This window comes from Diabrotica virgifera, chromosome 3 (genome assembly GCF_917563875.1).
Source record: "Diabrotica virgifera virgifera chromosome 3, PGI_DIABVI_V3a".
In the NCBI taxonomy this organism is placed as follows: domain Eukaryota; kingdom Metazoa; phylum Arthropoda; class Insecta; order Coleoptera; family Chrysomelidae; genus Diabrotica; species Diabrotica virgifera.
This window is the reverse complement of record NC_065445.1, coordinates 262,512,793-262,532,201: the sequence shown is the minus strand read 5'-3', so window position 1 is coordinate 262,532,201 and position 19,409 is coordinate 262,512,793. Positions and strand designations below refer to the sequence as shown.

Genomic DNA, 19,409 nt, shown 5'->3' with positions numbered 1-19,409 from the left:
TGGAACTTCATAATAGATTTAAAATTTTATTGTTTTTAAGTTGTCTATTAATAAAGCAAAACAAACAAATCTTGTATTAATTTACAAATGACCTAGTTTCAGTAAAATTTTCAAATAAATATTACCACACTATTTACATTATACCTACTGGAATTCTGATGTAGGTATACAATAATTTACAACTAAAAAGTAGGTATAAACAAAAATAAAAAAATTTTAACCTAAGGAAAAATAATATTTATATATTTAAATAGAAGCAATTAAAACCATACAATTTCATTATTCATTTATCTTTTTTTACATTTGTATATTAATTGTATATTGTGTGAACATTGTTTTATTTTTTTGAATGTCAACGGAATTTAAAAGTGACTTTACGATTTGCTTTACGTTACGTTAAGGCAGTTACAAAAACTACCTATTTTAACATTCATCCTCTACGACACGTTAGTTGCTTTACGTATACGGAGATGCGTACGTTACGTAGCAACAAAAACTCCCTATTTACTATCCACTAGTACTCGTCATAGAGAAATATTTCTCCCCAATGCAATCTGTCTCTTTAAAGTAATTTGAACCACCACCGGTTTTGTAAATTTCCACTTTTTGATTGGCCTTACCGTTTTTGGCTATTTTTAGTGCTATCATAAACAAGTCTTAACTGGCCTGCATTTCTTATTCCACTTTGTGCTGTTGCATTAAACTCCTCGGTGATAACCACCCATATTTCGTTCTTTAATTTTATACGTGTGCCATCCATTTGTTTATTGTCAATTACATTAATAGGGGAGTGTAATTAGAACGAAAATATGCATTGTTTCGGAAAAATTCAAAAAAGCTTATATTTTTCTAAAACTTTTTTTGTTAGTTTATATACATGTTAAAGTAAAAAGTTCTACTCGCGGATTTGGCCGCTAATTGTTTATTAATTGTTTAAACAATAACAATTATTTTGTATTATTCATTTTAAAAATATCGTTAAATTCATCATTTTACTTTGATCAAATATGTTTCTATTTTGTTTTTGATTATACTGAATCCGAATATGGCATTGCAATTTGAAAATTCTTATACAGAAGCTCTTATACAGTATGTCTGCGTAGCTAGGATCGACATGAAAAACTTTTTTATTATCAATTTTACGAAAAAAAGTTATTCTTCATAAAATGCTCTGGATAGTCAAAAATCTAAAACTCAACTATCAGATATCAAATTTTATCAATTTTGTACGAGTTATATCAAAAATATGAATATCTGCTATTAGGAAAAGTTGTTTGAAATTAAAAACTATGTTTAAATATACAATTACATTATTCTAATCGAAATTTTTTTTAAATTTATTCTTATTTTGGCTACGGATACTCATCATCATTTTATTTCAATTATGATAACTATTTTATTATCATTTTACGAAAAAAAGTTATTCTTCATAAAATGCTCTCCCCTGTCTAAAATCTAAGATACAACCATTAAACTTTTTTAATTGTATACGAGGTATGTAATGAATTTTTCTTAAGAGTTAGGTGCCTTTATTATTCACAATATTTTAATTAGAAGGATGTAATTGAACACTAAAACAATTTTTTTTAATTCCAAACAACTTTTCTTAATAACAATTTTCGATATTGTGATATTTAACGATACTTTACTCTTGAGTGAAATTCATATTTTTTGACATACCTCGTATAAAATTAATTAAATTTGATATTTGATGATTGAATCTTAGATTATATACGATGCATAGTATTTTATAAGTAATAACTTTTTCTCGTAAAACTGATAATAAAAAATTATTAATAGGTTCCAAGTTACGCAGACATACAGCATAAGAGCTAAAAAAAATTTTTTTGCTGTACATTTCTTATTGTTTAAGTTTTTTATTAAAGTATTTTAGGTAAGTTTTACAGAAAAAAGTTTTGATCATTTTATATAATTATTTTTTTAGTTAGCAATTTTCGGTTTTTTATTACATTTTTGTTATCTTTCTTAATTTTTTAAAAAGAAATAGTCTATTTTATTTCTAAAGTAAAATAGTGCATTTTAAAGATTATATCCTAAGCTTTAAAAAAGCACTTATAAAACTGTAATAGATCTGTTGCAACTTGAGTGACACCGTCTTAAATTGGTGGTAATTCTATAAAACTACGAAGAGTTCAAAAATTATATCATTTGAATATTGAAGTTGAAAGACGTCATATAATTTGAATTAAATTTTCGAGACTTTTTTTGAGTACATCATTTAGAACGATGCTTGAGAGGTGAATTGTGCAAAATTGAGGATTTTATAAAAAAATTGTATTAGTTATACATTTTTAAATCATTTAAAAAAAAATTCATATAAGGCTCAATTTCCGCCCCCACCGTACTTAGGCCCATACATTTTATTTCTTTTTATTATAACCATAAGATAGCTTAATTATTCTTATTTTAGGTTCAATTTGTAAAATTTCATTTGATCTATTAGTTAAAGAATTACATTACAATAACTCAACGGTGCACTTCGCCGTACGCTAGTTTACAGTACGCCAATGTTTGTGAGAAGGGTGACTTTAGCGTTATAAATAAAAAATTATAGAAGATACAGATTTAATTTTAGAAAAATCATTATTTAAGTTATTTAAAAAAACGTCTAATTTCGCAGTTCATTTGTTTAATAAAAAAATGAAGCACCCCTTCTCGAGTAGAACTTTTTGATATGTTGTTTATTAAACATTTCTTAATGCAATTACAAAAAGTTCTATCTTGTTTGATTTTTTCCGAAGTGAAAATCTATATGCACTCCCCTATAAAATATTTTATACTGCGCTGTGTACTTTTTTCCTCGCTCTCGTTTCTTTTCAGCCTTATCCATTTTTTGATAATAATTTATATATTTCTTATTAAAAAAACATAAATATGATGACACTTCAGGAAGAAAAATTAAATTATACGTAGCTAATTACAATTTAAAACGTTAGCGTGATTGGCACTTTTCAGATAAGAAAACGTCATGTACAATGCGTGAAACGGAGTTTAATTTGCTTCCGGAGAAACGTTCTGCCAACAATAAAAGGGGTGTTTATTTTCGAGAAATGCCCTGTCTAATGCGGCGTGTAATTGAAAAGTATTGACACCTTCGCGAGAAAACGAAAAAAAAAATCCTGGCGGGACTTCCGAAAATTGCGTAGCCCATTATATAAACAAAGAAAGGGATTGCAAATACTGACGAAGTGAATACCAAAGAGGGCCGCAGAAGTGCCTCTTCGAACAAAAGACAGATATAATTGGTTGGTTTTTTAAATCGTTCGAGAAGTGTATTTAACATAGCGAAAGTGTTTTGAAATATTTGATGTTTTTTAGTTCAAATTTTTATTATAATTTTTGTAGTTTTCAAATTATTCATAAAATGATTAAAATAAAAAAGAATATGTGTGTACTTTGTACGAACTTAACAAGTTCTTGCCTGCAAAGGTAAAATAGTATATGTAAAAAAATGAGTCTTGAGATAAATGACCTTTTGTTCTTTTACTGTGCCGTTTTGTCATTTATAAAGTTAGACAAATTAAATTTGGAATATAAAAAAGTATGTTATTATAATAATTATTACAAGAGCAAATAGGTGTAATTTTTTCAAATGTGCTCGTAAGGTGACATATACTGTTTCACCATTTTTCCAGTATACCCAAAGAGTGTATAAAAGACTTTAAACATACATACCGTCAGAGCAGATAAAAATTTCCATTGATCATACTATGGTAAAAGAGTATATGAAATGTTATACTATTTTACCATTGGAATGGGGACACCTTTTTCATGAAATACGTTACTGTATAACAGCATATACCACATATTTATATCCTGTTTGACCAGTAGAGTTTCAGAAAATAGTTATAACATAATACCAGGGATAAACAGTGTAAGACGGTGTATACTATTCTGCATTTGCAGAGTTTGCCGATCGAAAAAAAAAATATCTGCTTTTTGGATCGAAAAAATCTGAAAGGTTGTGGGTTCGAATCTCACCAGGGTCAGAAATTTTTCATTTATTATAAATTAATAAATGAATATAGTTTCTGTCCTTGTGGGATCGGTACTCACCGGAGGGACCGCAGACGTTCGGATACAATTAGCGTCTCTTTGCAAAGACAATGACGTCGACTTTGCAAAGTAACAAGACACTTACTCAACATACACACTACACATGACACTAATACTCATGTTGTGACTGGCTGAATGACATAAAGTCCATGCCATTAAAAAAAAGAGTTTGCCGAATATACTATTTTACCATAGCAGAGAGGCAAATACACGTAGGTACTCATATACTGTTTTACCAGTGTCACATTTTGAAAACTAAATGAGATAAAAATAAACTAAAAATTGCATAAGAAAGAGCGGAAAAATAACCCAGTTTCGGCGGAAAATTCAAAAATCGATTTGTTTCACATATACTATTTTACCTTTGCAGGCAAGAGTTTTACTTCTATTAAAATTAAAATTAAACATTTATGTAGAAAATCTGACGTATTTCGTCAAGCTACCATTGCGAAAAGCAATTTCTCAAGCGAAAAGCAGTTGCGGGGAGGCTACAGTTCATAAAAAATGACGTGTTAACGTTATTTTTAATTTTTGGTATTATTTTATGTATTAAAATTAGTTTAATGTCTGACTGGTATATTATTTGACAAAATAATTACATGATTTCGAAGTCAATTAAGTACGATATAATGCCTTAGGGTGTTATTTCGAAAAATAACGCCCTAAGGCATTAAATTTAAACAACTAGTTAAATATTGTCAAGTTGATAAATAGCAACCTAAGTAAAACTATTGTTACCACAATTACGTTACGACTATTGCTGGTGAATGTACTTATTTGAAAACTAATTAATTCAAAATTCATTCAAATTTTTTACATATAAAGAATAATTTAGTCGGACATTAGACGTTGAAGGCACCACGGGTATTTTAGATAATAACGCTTTCGGTCAACGTATATCCCTCGGGTCAAAGGCACTCGGTATATGCACCATTAACCTTAAGCGTTATTATCCTTATAATACCCGTGGTACCTTAATAATTATAATATTTAAATAAAAATACTGTTAAAATGTTTAAAATATATTTGTTTCGTTGAAATCATAATAATAAAAGTATAACTTCTTAGGTGCGTACAAAGTACACACACTCTTTATTTTAGAAAAAAGTCCAAAAATATATAAAAAAAAATGATTTAAGAATTCAGTTCAACCATAAACTCATAGCTGTCTCTGTTCTCACAACTTTTAAGACACTACTTAACAACCGGAACCATGAATAAAAATGACAACAACACATTCTTTAACCACAGTCGCCACATTGAATAATTTTTGACATGTCATTGGAATGCCCAATCAGAGCGAACGTATAACCTATCTGCGTGTACAGCTAACAATTTTTGATGAATTCGCGCACATTTACATTTACTTCAAATCCAACATTTTTTCCATTAGAAGTATAACTTCAACGATAATCATATTATACAAATTGACAAAAATGGCCGTTTCCATTAAAATAATTGAAAAAAGTACTCCAATATTCAATATTTCTACATACACAACTACTAAACTTTTTAACAAAAATAGGGTGAGATTTGAGTGGGATATTGTTCGATAATAATTTCATTATGGTACATGAAATATTTAAAAAAAAGTTATTTAGAAAAAATGTAGGCAATAAAATTTTCTTGGCTTGGAAAATATGACGAATTCTACAGGGTTATTAATAACGACGTGGTAAAACAAACCTAATTTTTTTAACTAGGACACTTTGTAGAGTTCCTCACATTTAGGCGAACAGTTTGACAGTATTATAAAAGCTATTTAAGGAGTTATGACCATTTTTATTTCGAAATCGCTTGCGTATATGGTACTCTTTCCTTTTTTCATCAATACCTTCAATTTTTGTAATTTTTGTCATATTTTTCATAGAGGGTAGTAGGTATTTCATTTGTCATAGAGGGTAAGAGAAGCGTAGTAAGGAGAAGAGCCTGAGTGAATGGTTCGGTTGCAGCTCGGACATCTAAGTTCAAAATAGCCATGATGAATGCCAACCTTCGTCGAGGAGATGGCACTTAAAGAAGAATAAAAGGCTCCTTTTGACGCAAAATGGAATGTTCTTAAATATTTTTTGAAAATTTATTAGCAATTTATTTGGCCACCTACTTTCATGTAATACCTACAAATAGCAGAAAGGAAAATGAATTATGAAGACAAAAGGAGAGTAAAATTAGCTGTGCTATCTTCAAAACTTTACAAAGAAAAACTCAAAGCATGTATACAGAAGAATCTTATTAAAAAGCCCAAACTAAACCTTAAGAAACTCAAAAAGTAGAAACTACCAAAGGAAAAAATAAACATAATAAATGTGTCACTAACCAGATAAAAAAAAAGAAAAGCAAGAAAGGAAGAAAATATATAATATGACAATAAATCACTGAAAACTTTTGTTTGCAATACTTTCTCAAAATGTATTATAAATTAATATTAGTACAGCTAGGTTGGCAGAGTGAATAGGTTGAGGAGAGGGGAGCTGTCTCTCTTAAATTGGTCATTTAGAGTTATATCTATATTTTTTAATTTAATAATTTCCATGGATTTTAATGAACGTAGAATAATGCCTTTATTTTGAGACTTAAAAGAACGATTATAATCTAGAAGGTGAAGAGCGCAGGTAGAATAACAATTTTTAGTAAATACAGCCACTGTCTTGATAAATCCTTCTTCCCTGGTCTAAATCTAACCCTACAATTAACGATACCTTGAGTTTATTGATTTAATAAGGTCGATTTGCACCGATCTGTTAAATAGATAAAAATTATTGGATATGTAATTTAGTATGTTAACAATTACAAAAAACAAAGGTTGCATGATTTAATCTTGTTCTAACTACAATTAATTAATAATTAAAAAATGACAATTTTTTTTATAAATTAAAAAAATTCGACCCGGGCAGATAGTGTTTCAGATTTTTTAGGTCATTCTAAATAATAAAGGTATTTTGTAATTTTTCTCTAAAGTTGATCGTTTCCTAGTTATAAACAATTTAAAACTGAAAAAAGAACGAAAGATGATGATTTTCAAGGCTCAAAAACATAAGTATAAAATATCATATTTGAAATTACGAACTACCTAAATTCAAGTTCAAACCATATTTTATCAGTTCTTGATAAGTCTTTTGAACTTATTTCATTCTGAAACATTGTTTTTTAGTTGTTAATGCCGTCTCCCCATAAGAAACCTTCCTCATTACCAATTAAAAAAATATGTTTTAGAATAAAACATGGCTAAAATTCTTATCGAGACCTGATAGAAAAAGGTCTGAAATTGAATGTATGTAATTTATGATTACAAAAGTGATATTTTTGAAGTTACACTTCTTTAGGCACGAGGGAAAATTTTTATTTTGCTGGGCGCATGCGCACACCAACAGTATGGTATGAAACGTTATAAGGAATCTGATTGGGTGATAAGATCATCTGTCGATAATAATTGTTCAAATGGAGATTCTGGATAAACAAAATGTTGTGTATATTAGTTTTTATTGTTGTGAGGACAGTGACAAAGCAAGTTCATAATTGTAATGACTTTTTAAATAGTTTTTAAAAGCAACAGTTACGTACCTTATTGTATATGTTTCAGTATTGTAATAAAAAATTTCAAATTAGGTAAATATCTATTTGTAAAATGTACCTACCTAGATAGTAGGTAATGCTTTGATTTACATAATTTTATTTCCAACAAAAATCTCCATCTAATATATTGCTTTTTTAGTCTATATTTTGTCGTATTTTAATTCCACAAGAATTAAACTTATTTGATTAAACTAACAGAATAAGCAACTGTCAAAAAATTTTTAAAACGTTTAGTTGCTAGGTATATCTTTCCACTTCATTCACATGTCTCGGTAGTTAAATTCTGCGTGGGGTGAGTTCAAAATAATCTAAACCTGATAGACGCAGGTTCAATTCCCTATGCAAATTTTTATTTTTTTTTATACATTCTATGATTGTAAGTATATTTATTATATTTTTTTTCAGAAAATAATTATTTAGTTAAAATTTTCTTAACAGTTGTTCAGAAATAATTTCTTTTGTTTCATTTTTAAATGTGTTTGCGTGTGTTTTATTCTTTTATTTTTTTAATTCTTCGTATTGTTTTAATAAATATTTTTGGAAAGTAGTAAGTATTAAAATTAGTTTAATATTTAAATAAAATATAAATAAACTGTTATATTAATTTCATTGAAATCATATAATAGAAGTAGAACTTTTTACGTGCGTACAAAGTACACACACATTCTTTTTTACTTGTGTTTTTGAGCCTTGAAAATTGTCATCTTTCGTTCTTTTTTCAGTTTTAAACTGTTTATAACTCGAACACGATCAACTTTACAGAAAAATTTCAAAAAGACCTTTTTTTGTTTTAGAATGATCCAAAAAATCTGAAATAATACCTGCCCGGGTCGATTTTTTTTTAAATTCATAAAAAAATGTTATTTTTAATTATTAATTAATTATAGTAAAACAAGATAAGATCGGGCAACCCTTGTTTTTTATAATTTTTAACGTGCTAAATTAAATAAATCCAATAATTTTTATCCATTAAACAGATCGGTGCAAATCGACCTTATAACGGATCCTCTACTAGATATAAAACACTTTAAAAACAAAACTGCTTTATTTATAAATTAAAGCATATTATATATATATCAATCGGTTTTAAAACGTCTTGCGACGTTGTCCGATGCCTAATTTCCATGACACTCTATCATCCCATTGGCCCTCTCTAAGATCTCTTGCGCTCATCGCCTTCGTTACTCCCTCTCTCCAAGATTTCTTGGGTCTTCCTCTCTTTCTGCGGTTTGGTGGTACCCATTGCATAATTATTTTAGGGAGTCTTGAGTTATCCATCCTCTGGACGTGTCCGTACCATATCAGCTGTTTTCTTTCTATGTCTGTTGTTAGAGAGCCGTCAACCCCCATTCGCTGTCTTATCTCATCATTACGTATTCTCTCTCTGCGTGACACTCCTACTGATCTTCTAAAAGCGTCCATTTCTACTGTCTCCGGTTTTCTTCTGTTGTTTTCGGTTATCCGCCAAGTTTCTGCTCCGTACAATAGACTGCTTTTAATAAGAGATTCGTAGATATTGTGTTTTCTTCTTTTTCCTATTTCATGATTCCACAGTACGCTGTTTAGACAACCTATTGTTTTTCTGGATTGTGTTATTCTTCTAATTAAAGCATATTAAAGCTAAAATAAAGAGACAGTTTTTCTAAATAGTTTATTTAACATCACTAAATGAGCTAAGACAATAATTTTAATATTCCCTGCGGTAAATTTCATATGATACGAACTTGAATATATTTAGCTAAAGCTTGTTGAGGAGCTCGTCTGACGGTTTCACAATCTAATTGGAGCTGATGATCTTTAAACGTACTCCCCAGGTGCTCCGTTGTTGCTTCGTGTATATCATGCGCTGGATCCCTTGACAAACTTCAGATGTATGTATACGTGACACATTTATACTCCTACCGAACTTACTTGATGTATCATCTGGGAACCTAAATAAAGTTTCCGGTGAAATTCTATGATACAGGGTAATTTTAACTTATACTTAAATAAATTATTTCTCGAGGACGTCGGTGTCCCAAGACCGCACTGAATGAATACATTAATACCCATAGTACATTCTTTCACGGTTTTTGCTGTTAATTTTAAAGAACCGCTTGGATTAACATGAAATTTGGCATACACATAGCTAACATTTCAAAGAAATAAAGTGATATAGTGTGTATAGTGTGTATGTGCTTTTGCCCTGGGGGTGAGTTTCACCCCATCTCGAAGGTAAAAAATATATGTCCAAGATAAGTCCCGAAATGGACAAACTGACTAATTTTAAGCAACTTTTATTCTATAGAGTTTTTTCACCAAATCAGTAGGTACTTTTTGAGTTATTTGCAAGTAAATATGTTCATTTTTCAACAAAATAACCACGTTTTTAGACGGTTTTTCGCAAATAACTCAAAACGTAAGCATTTTGTCGAAAAAAATATTCTTAGCAAAACTATAGCCTATCAAAAAGTAAAAAAAAAAACGGTGTATATATTAAGTCTCTGTACCTAGCAAAAGCAGAGTTACAGCTAATGAAAAATAGGTTCATATTCGAAAAATTCCAAATAGAATAATTCAATGTGAAATATCCAAATAATGAAGCATTCTTGGGGAAAACACATTACAACTTTTTTAAAGTGCGTAAAAAAAAGCTTTATTTTTATTTTTATAAAAAATATTTCTAACATCAAATGTAAGTTAGGCACAAAATAAAGATGGTCCCTTTTGTTTTGGCCACAAAAATCAGGAAGATTACCTGCCTCAAAAGTTACTTTACTTATTGTACAATAAATATATTATACACGGCTCACTAAAATAATTAGTTACGCCCCTGTACTACTGATTACTTAAAATTCAAGTAGTATTTATGTAACCTTTCTGGAAACTCCAGGTTATTGTTGAGACTCGCATTTGAACCCCTCGCCGGGGCAGATCGTCAAAAGCTTCCTAACGAGAATCATCTCTAATCTATCGACGCTCCCGCTATTCGTAAAAAGGCCGCATTTTACCGGCTTTTTTCGCTATCGTTTTATACCGCTCAGATAATTCAATCTGCTCAGTATTATCGACGATGATTTATTTAGCGTATTAGTGAGTGCCTTACAAATGAACCAAATGGATTATGGAATTCAATCAGAGCTCTGATGTGACACGTCATCAAGGAATAAAACTGTAAGTACTCTACATGTATGTGAACATAACTTATTAGTCGTGATACTGTATGCATTTTGAACCATATACCTCTCGTAGCAAATATTCTTTGTGCCATTTATGCAGATAATACTTTAAATTACATATGAAAAATCGTTATCTACTCTTAACCAGCTTACCTATGGGAATATACTCTATAACCGTACAATAAGTATAGGTTACTATTGTTAAGGATACTTTACGTATTGCCTAAACATTTCTGTTCCATCGAGCCGTATCATATTAATTATTTATTAATTAAATCCTCAAGGTCCTTCGTATTTGCATATTTTGATAATCTCTATTCTGAGAATAACGGTTTTTCATTTATAGTGTCTTTCTGTTGCATTTGGAAATTTCCAAGCCACGCCGCCCCGGCACAAAAATAAAATATTCCTCTCTTTCTGCACTCAAATTCTCAGTATTTAACCCAGCACGTCTCTACAATAGCTGGTAGGTTGTTAAGCCCGGTCTACACGTGCAATTTCAGAAACTACTTGCTTTGTTCAAATAAAGGAGTCGTTTTGTTTGTATGAAAAAATATTTGCATATATTACATTATTTTATTTTCGTAAATATATTTTTCTGTTTATAGTATACAAAATGTGTACTCATTTCTTGGCTGATAGTACGGGTGTTATAATTTTAACATTGTTTGTTCAACCTTTTGATTTAAATTAAATTTATAATTTTGAATCCGATTAAGCCTGGTTCACAGGTTACAAAAATTATTAAAAATAATTTTGTTTTCTTGCATAAATTGTAAGTTTTTGCTACATTTAGCTTCGCTTAAGCTCATTTTACACTTCTAGAAAACTATAGAAAATAAATAATTGTTTTTTCCTTCAATTTAATTAATTTAAATACTTGTTAAGGGTGTCTCACACTTGCTGAAAAATACCCATTTTGGAAAATTGCATATATTTTGAAATTTTATAGTTTTGCATTTCATATACTAATCTGCGCTCATACAGGGTGATACTATTAAGCCAATCTCACACTATTAAACGTGTAATATATAATATATTGTACATATTCTCTCATTTTCGCATCGATTTATAGGTTTAGACATTTGCAAATAATCTATCTAATCTCACATTCTCGCAACATGGCTGACCGATCAAAATATAACCGACAGAGGCTCACCGCAAAACTTGATATAACCAAGTTGGCTGATTCGGTTCCCACAACTCTTAATTCTCTAAACAAATATAAAATTCGTGAAATAATTTCACAACTCAAACATTCTTACGGACTTTTCCGCGATGCTCAAAATGTGCTGGAGACGATCCCCGAGGAACCTACCCCCTCTACTGATTCCTCTGTGGTTTTTGATAAATATTTGGATACAATTTCTCTATTGGAAGAAAGGTTAGAGGTCATTGAAAGTTCTAATGTGACTGCTACCCCCTCCCTCCAATTTGACCCTAATTCTTCTCTAACCTCACAGTCTATGGCTAGGCAACGAACAGTAAACCTCCCTCGTATTCAGTTAAAACCATTTAGTGGCTTAGTTACTGAATACAATTCATTCATTGAGACCTTTGATACAATAATAGGATCTGATACTACATTAAGTGATCTGGAAAAACTCATTTACCTCAAAAGTTTTCTAACTTCCGAGCCTTTGACGCTTCTCGAGCATATCCCACTCACAGGTGACAATTACAAAATAGCCCGGGATAACCTGACACAAAGGTACGCCAACTCTAAATCGCTTATCAAAACTCTCATCTCTCAAATTCTTGATGCGCCTCCTATTTCTGGAAACGCAAATCACTCACAATTAAGAAATTTTCATACGGTCATGTCAAATAATTTCAAGGCCCTATTGAACTTGAATAGGCCCCCTTCAGATCTCTTGCATTTACTTCTCATACATATCGCTACTCAGAAACTCGACGCACCTACCATTAGGGCTCTTGAGTTCCAATCCGGTGGTAGCCAAGCTACCCCTGATTTTGTCCATTTTCTAGGGGAAATCGAGACACGCGTTGTTCATCTTGAGAATATTCAATCTCAATCAAAACCAAAATCGACTACTACTTCCAGACACTCTTTACACCTAGCCTCAGACACTTCTACCAGTAACCTTTCGCCTCGCTTAGGTCCTAAGAAATGTTCCTATTGCAACGACTCTCACTCGATCTACTCTTGTCCTCAGTTCAAGCAGTTGAATTCTAAAGAACGTTTTAGTTTTGTCAAACAAAATAAATTTTGTATTAATTGTCTTGGGTCTCACATGCTCGATCAGTGTAAATCCAAATTCTCTTGCATAGTTTGTAAATCTCGTCATCACACGTTGCTCCATTTCGACAAAACGGGTCATAGTAACCCTTCCGCGGCTGTTGGCCAACACAACTCAAATAATCATAATAAAACCGCTATCTCAAATAACTCCCATACACAGGGTAATTCACAACAGGGGCCCTCACATGTTAGAGCTCCTGAAACGGAAGTTAATCTTCAAAATTCGACTCCACATTCAATGGCTCTATCTGCAGCCTCGCTTGATAATCATTTGGTGTTATTAAGCACACTCCAGGTCTATCTTGTCGCTCCTAGCGGCAAGAGGGTCTTCGCAAAGGCACTTTTAGACTCGGCCTCACAGGTTTCATTTATTAGTGCTGACCTCGTAAAGGAACTGTCACTCACCACTAGAGATGGAAAATTACGGATCAATGGAATTAACTCCACCTCATCCTCGTCTCAATCTATTGTAGATACAACAATTTTCGCTGTCGCTAACGACGTTCCTTTTGACATCTCGTGCTCTGTACTCCCAAAGATAACAAATCCGCTTCCTCAAATTTCTATTTCGGCGAGCAAACTAAACATACCCTCAGAGATACCATTAGGTGATCCGATGTTCCATGTAACATCCCCAATTGGTATCCTGCTCGGTGCAGACCTGTATAACGATATCATTCAACCTGAAATAATTCGTTTGGGAAAAGGTCTTCCCGTTCTTCAACGCACTCTACTCGGGTACACGATATCAGGGTCAGTTCCAGACTTTGCTCTTAAGTCGAAAAATACTAAAAAGGCTTTGGAATTTTATTCAAACTCTCTCGTTACTTGTTGTTCTCATAACACTCCTTCCGCCGTAAATGAGCCGGTAGTGTCCAACGAGGAACTATCCGATCATTTACAAAAATTCTGGGAGCTGGAAGAAGCCGCTCCTCAGAACACCGATCTCATTAATGATCACCCCGCTGAAATTAATTTTGTAAAACATGTTAATGTTCTCCCCAATGGACGATATGAGTCCACACTCAATCTCAAACTCCCTATCGAAGATATAGACATGGGAAATTCGTTTCTCTCGGCAAAAAGACGTTTTCTCAGTCTCGAGAAACGTTTTCAACTCAACCCTGATTTATTGGAAAAATATCAGGACATTATATCGGAATATCTCAATAACGGACAAATAATTCAAGTGCCGTTAAAAATGCTAAATGACTCAGGTAAACCTAATTACTTTCTCCCTCACTTTCCCGTTTTCAAATCCAACTCTACTACTTCCACTCGTATAGTTTTCGATCCAAACAATAAATCGTCTACGGGAATCTCCCTCAGTGACGTCATAGACAAAGGTTATGTCGTCCAACATGAACTTTTTGACATTCTCGCTAAGTTTCGTCAGTTTAAATTCGCACTAGTAGGCGACATCAAGGCTATGTTCCTACAAATCGCCATTTGTCCCACTGAAACATTTCTGTTAAATTTTCTCTTTAGGGACAATATTCAGCAGCCTTTACGGTGCTATCAATTTCAAAGATTACCCTTCGGGCTCCCAAGTAGCCCATTTATCGCTCAAAGAGTTATCAAGCACATCGCTGACAACAACAAACATACCCACGAACTTGCTACTAGTGTTCTGCAAGAATCTATCTATATGGATGACCTGATCAGCGGTGCTGACAGTCTTCATGAATTAAGTTGTCTTTTCGAACAATTAACTTCTTTGCTAGAAACCCATGGTTTCCTCCTCCACAAGTGGAACTGCAGTTCTTCAGAATTTCTGTCTCAACACAATTTAAATCCCGTCTCTGAAGTCAGTCTTAACTTCACGGGATCTGATAAAGTCTTAGGCATATTCTGGGATTCAGAACGCGACCACTTTTCGTTTAAAACTCCTATCTTCAAATTGGCTAATGTTGTTACTAAACGTACTATTCTCTCCTACATTGCTACTTTGTATGACCCGCTAGGATGGTTATCCCCTGTCCTTGTGAACGCTAAGCTCTTGATACAGGAAATATGGTCCCAGAAATTGGACTGGGATCAACCCATTGACTCACCCATCATTATGAAAAATTGGCAAAACCTCTTATCGACATTCAAAACTATAGAAGAGGTCAAGGTACCTCGATGCTTACTTTTACAAAAGAAAGTTGTTGATGTTCAATTAATTATTTTCACCGACGCATCGGAAAAAATATACAGCACTTGTGTGTATCTCAAAGCGACATACTCAGACTTTTCTGTATCGTCGCGGCTTATCGCTTCTAAAAACAAAATTTCTCCGCTAAAAAATAAACTCACCATCCCCAAATTGGAACTTTGTGGAATAGTGTTGGGAGTCACTCTGGCTCATAGACTTTTTCACATCTTCAAGAAAAATTTGAGTATATCTTCATCTCATCTCTTTGCTGACTCTACAATTGCCTTGTCTTGGATACTTTCTAAAAAACACATTTGGAACATTTTTGTACAAAACAGAATTCAAAAGGTCAATTCCTTGTTGGAAACTTTTCCTTGTGATTTCCATTTCGTCAGAAGTCACGAAAACATCGCTGACCCCGCTTCCAGAGGGATAAATGTCTTTGATAATCCCCAGACCACCGAAGACTGGTTATGCGGACCTAGCTTTATTAGAGACAATCCCATCGATTTTTCTCTTCATCAAATTCCTCATTTTCAGGATGATCTTCCTGAATTAAGGAAGTTAGTTGTCTCAAACATAGCAACAAATCACGAACTCAACGACACCTTTGAAAATCTATTCGCTAAATCTTCTTCTTTTCGTAAAATTCAAAGAATTGTCGCTTATCTTTTTAGATTCATCAGTAATATTAAAAAGAAAATAAATAACTCTCCACGAGATACGGATATATTGACGCCACCCGAAATGGAGATCGCTGATCACGCGATCATCAGGTATATCCAAAGTATCTACTTTAAAAAAGAGATTCTTGAATTGAAAAATGCTAAACTCGTGACCAATAAAGCCATTCGTAAACTCAACCCCTTCCTACAACATAATGATGGGCTGATTCGTGTGGGAGGACGTCTCCGACACGCCCCCATATCGTATAATCAAAAACACCCCATTCTACTTCCTTCTAAATGTCGAGTTGTAGAACTAATCTTGACTCAAGCTCATCATAAGTTATTACATTCAGGCGCGCAAACAGTACTTTCGTATGTCAAAATGAAGTACTGGCCAATTGACGGATTAAGACAGATTAAACGCTTAATTCGTAAGTGTGTAAACTGTTTCCGATTCATGACACCCAATTCTGTTCAACAGATGGCAGATATGCATCCCGATCGTGTACTCCCCACTAGACCCTTCCAAGTCGTCTCAGTGGACTATGGGGGGTTCTTCTTAATTAAGTCCTCACATTTGAGGAAGGCACCGCTTTACAAAGCATACGTAGCCTATTTCATTTGCATGAGCACTAAATGTGTTCATATCGAACTCGTCACAGGATTAAGCGCAGAAGCCTATATTCTTACTCTGAAAAGGTTTATTGCCAGAAGATCCACGCCCAGTATTATTTGGAGCGACAATGCCACAAATTTCCATGGGGCAAAAAATGAAATGCGCGAATTCTATGATTTTTTCTTAAATCAAAATAATTCGGAACAGATTAAGGAATTCTGTACTCAAAACTCCATAACTTTCAAGATGGGTGTTCCCCGCAACCCCCATCAATTCGGCCTCCATGAGGTAGGAATAAAGAGTGTGAAGTATCACCTCTATCGAATTATAGGAAATTCCCACTTCACCTTTGAAGTGTTTAACACAGTATTATGCCAAATCGAGGCTATTCTAAATTCGAGACCCATCACTAGGATGTCGTCTGACGCCAATGACTTCGCTTTCCTATCTCCAGCTCACTTCTTAGTTCAAAGAAGTTTAACCGCGCCCCCTGAACCAAGTGTTTCAGAGATACCTGAAAATAGGTTGAATCTTTTTCAGCGTATTAGTAAAATTCAACAGCAATTTTGGAAATTGTGGAAAAAAGACTATCTTTGCCTCCTGCAGCAAAGAAATAAATGGACCGACCCTACTGACCCTGTCAAGATCGGGGATTTGGTTCTGTTGAAGGAGGATGGTACTCCTCCACTCTTATGGCCAACTGCCAGGGTAATAGATGTATTGCCTGGTAAGGATGGTCTAGTTCGTACTGTCAAGATTCACACTACTCACGGTGATTTTCTTCGTGGTATTACGAAAATCGCTGTGATTCCCCTGGAAGATTAAAATCTATCCCTAGGGGGAAAACTTATCGTTTTCCTCCATTTTATCGTTGTTACCCCTTGTGTATATAAACTCTAATTTCTTCAAACATTTCTTATCGTTGTGCACATCTTTGCCAATCCCCTCTCTTCGAGGTGATATAGGCCATCTCTCTCGCCTGTCGCCCCCGGCAATATGTACAATAAATATATTATACACGGCTCACTAAAATAATTAGTTACGCCCCTGTACTACTGATTACTTAAAATTCAAGTAGTATTTATGTAACCTTTCTGGAAACTCCAGGTTATTGTTGAGACTCGCATTTGAACCCCTCGCCGGGGCAGATCGTCAAAAGCTTCCTAACGAGAATCATCTCTAATCTATCGACGCTCCCGCTATTCGTAAAAAGGCCGCATTTTACCGGCTTTTTTTGCTATCGTTTTATACCGCTCAGATAATTCAATCTGCTCAGTATTATCGACGATGATTTATTTAGCGTATTAGTGAGTGCCTTACAAATGAACCAAATGGATTATGGAATTCAATCAGAGCTCTGATGTGACACGTCATCAAGGAATAAAACTGTAAGTACTCTACATGTATGTGAACATAACTTATTAGTCGTGATACTGTATGCATTTTGAACCATATACCTCTCGTAGCAAATATTCTTTGTGCCATTTATGCAGATAATACTTTAAATTACATATGAAAAATCGTTATCTACTCTTAACCAGCTTACCTATGGGAATATACTCTATAACCGTACAATAAGTATAGGTTACTATTGTTAAGGATACTTTACGTATTGCCTAAACACTTATGTTGTTTTTATATGATCTGTAAGTTTCATCGATTCAAAGTGTTTATTTTTGAAAAAATTTGGTTTTAAAGTAAAATTTTTAAAAAATTTAATTTTGAAAAAATGTTTCTTTCAAAATAACTTTAAAATTGTTCGAGAAATCAAAAATCTTAAACAATAAAAAAGTCAGCTTTACTTTTCTAAATATTTTGTATTTTTTGTTTTTCTGTAAGACAAAAATTGGTTAAGATTGGGTGTTTCTAAATTTGCATACACTCGTGATAAGTGACTCGTTCAATCCCTTTTAACTACAGCTCTTTAAAAATAAGGACTTTGAACGGATGAAACTTACAGATCATATGATTAATACGTACACGAGTAAAAAACTTGTGAAGTGGTAACAATTAAGTTCATTTTAAATGTTAATTAGGGGGTGATTTTCCCGATTTCTTACCAAAAAAAGGGACCAACTTTATTTTGAGCGTAACTTTTGAGCGTTTACTTTTAAAGCTACTTTTAAAAAAAATTTTTTTAAAAAAACAAATATAAGCATTTTTTTAAACACTTAATAAGTTAAAATGAGTTTTCCCCAAAAAAGCGCATCGTTTTTTGGTTATGGCACGTTAAAATATTCTATTTGGAATTTGACGAATATGAACCTATTTTTCATTAGCTATAACTCTGCTTCTACTAGGTATAGTGACCTAATATATACACCATGTTTTTCACTTTTTTACGTGCTATATTTATGATAAGAATGATTTTCTCGACCAAATACTTACTTTTTGAGTTATTTGCGAAAAAACCGTCTAAAAACTTGGTTATTTTGTAGAAAAATTAACATATTCACTCGCAAATAACTCAAAAAGTATTATTTTGGTGAAAAAACTTTATAGAACAAAAGTTGCTTAGAATTAGTCATTTTATCCATTTCCAGACTTATTTCGAACATATATTTTTTACTCCCAAAGGGAGTAAAACTCGCCCCTAGGGCAAAAGCACACATCGGCACAATATCATTTTTTTTTCTTTGACTTGTTAATTATGTGTATGCCAAATTTCATGTCAATCCAAGCAGTTCTTTAAAATTTAGAGGTTTTGTCCTACCAAGGAAACGAAGCCGAGAAACCACTTGAAAAATCGAAAGACTACTGCCCTCTATTTTTCAAGTGGAATGTCTGGAGGAAGTCAATAGAAAAGGTGTACCTTCCCGTTGGTATCGAAATTTTTACTGCGTTATGGTTTTTATGTTTACTGAGACATTTATTAAAAATCTCTACCAGTCCAATATAGCAACAGTACGACTAGATC

General features: G+C 32.8%; 1 protein-coding gene across 1 annotated transcript in view; it reads right to left on the bottom strand.

Moving 5' to 3' along the window:
• Positions 1-9,287: 9,287 nt before the first annotated feature.
• The window catches only part of LOC114339562 (uncharacterized), a 43,910-nt gene continuing 33,788 nt past the window's right edge, over positions 9,288-19,409 (bottom strand). The window contains exon 3 of the mRNA XM_028290213.2: positions 9,288-9,581. The gene's annotated coding sequence lies outside the window, so the exon portion shown is untranslated. The remainder of the gene's footprint in view (positions 9,582-19,409) is intronic.